Source organism: Marmota flaviventris, chromosome X (genome assembly GCF_047511675.1).
Source record: "Marmota flaviventris isolate mMarFla1 chromosome X, mMarFla1.hap1, whole genome shotgun sequence".
Classification (NCBI taxonomy): Eukaryota; Metazoa; Chordata; class Mammalia; order Rodentia; family Sciuridae; genus Marmota; species Marmota flaviventris.
The window spans coordinates 61,017,132-61,018,770 of record NC_092518.1 but is presented as its reverse complement, the minus strand read 5'-3'; positions in this window follow the sequence as shown (position 1 = coordinate 61,018,770).

Below are 1,639 nucleotides of genomic sequence, written 5' to 3'. Positions count from 1 at the left end.
GTATTTATAATTATATATGAGAGAGGGAAGGAGGGAGAGAAAGACCCAAGAATGCTAATGGTATAGTTTCAATCCAGTCCAAATCTGGAGGCCTAAAAAATCAAGAAAACTACTGATGGAAGTTCCATTCCACATACAGGAGAAGAATGATATCCTAGCTGGAAAACAGGTACAGGGAGCAAATTGCCTCTTTTGTTTTAGTCAGGCCTTTAGCTGGTTGGAAGAGGCTCACCTGCATTGGAGAGTACAACTTGCTTTACCTCATCTACTGTGTCAAATATTAATTTCATCCAGAACAACATTATAGACATAATAAAAATAATATTTGGCCAAATATCTTTGCATCCTGTATTCCAATCAAGGGGTTATAAAATTAATCATCATAATAGTTTTGACAGGAGGATTTTTCAGGGCTTGCCTAACATTATGGAGTAAAAAAGAACCAGTTTTTCTTTTTCTGCCCCTATGCAGCCAGAGTGTGGAATGTTAATTCAAACTCTGTCAACAACATGCTCTCTCCTGGTATTTTAAATATTTATCAAGAGACCAAAAATTGAAGCAAGCAGTTGGTTATCCTCCATAACTTCAATCATAGAATTAGTAGCAGTGACTCTTTGATCCAACTTGATTGAATTTTGAGAATATTGTGGTAAAGTCTGCTTCTTGACATTCTGGAGTTGTCTCTATTCCAAAATCTGGTCAATTCTCTGAGGCCCCAATGCCACTTTCAAAAGCTTTCCAATAGTTTGCATTTTACTTAAGTAAACTAGAGACAGATTTTGGTGCCTGCAAATAAGAATGCTAATAGAGGGCTGGGGCTGGGCTCAGTGGCAGAGCACTTGCCTCGCAGGTATGAGACCCTGGGTTCTATCCTCAGCACCACATAAAAATAAATGAATAAATAAATAAAGATATTTTGTCCATCTACAACTAAAAAAATAAAAAAGAATGCTAATAGATACACATTCATTCAATATATTTTTATCAGACACATGTTACTGGGGTAAGTGCTAGAGATAATTTGATAAAAAACACACTATGCTCTCATAGAACTTACAGATAAATTAGAGAGACCAAAAGAAGTTACATAAATACTTTAAGTCATTGTAGGGGGCATAAAAAGAAAGTATAGTTAGCTTTTGCAGAAAATGATTATCTCTTTCAATAAATTAGGTGAGAAAATCTAAAGATGAGTGAGGATACAAATAAGTTTTGGGTGGAGAAAGAAGGAATTTTGATTAATGGTCTGTATTTTCTACATGAAGCTTAAAATAGCAGTTATTGGGAACTAAGGAGAGCTGCCTAGGGAAAAGTAGAAAGTATTTCTGTATATTGCCTAGAGTCCAGTTAAGGTTAATGGCCATTAATTTGTAGCATCCCCAATATGTAAAGAAGTGATTCTGTAGAAGTTGTAAGTAGTCTGAGTTTAATATTAGAGAAGGGAGACACAGTGATCTGAGGTGAGGGTTTTCTTGGTAAATTGCAAGGATAGATTAAAAAAGGGTGTTAAGGTGTTGGTAAGATAATGGTTGAAATAATTAGCCAGGTGATTAAAGTTTTAATGCAGAAATACCATAGGATGACCTTGTTAATTTAGAGGTCTAGTCAATGGGTATATTTTGGGGAACTGAAATAAAGT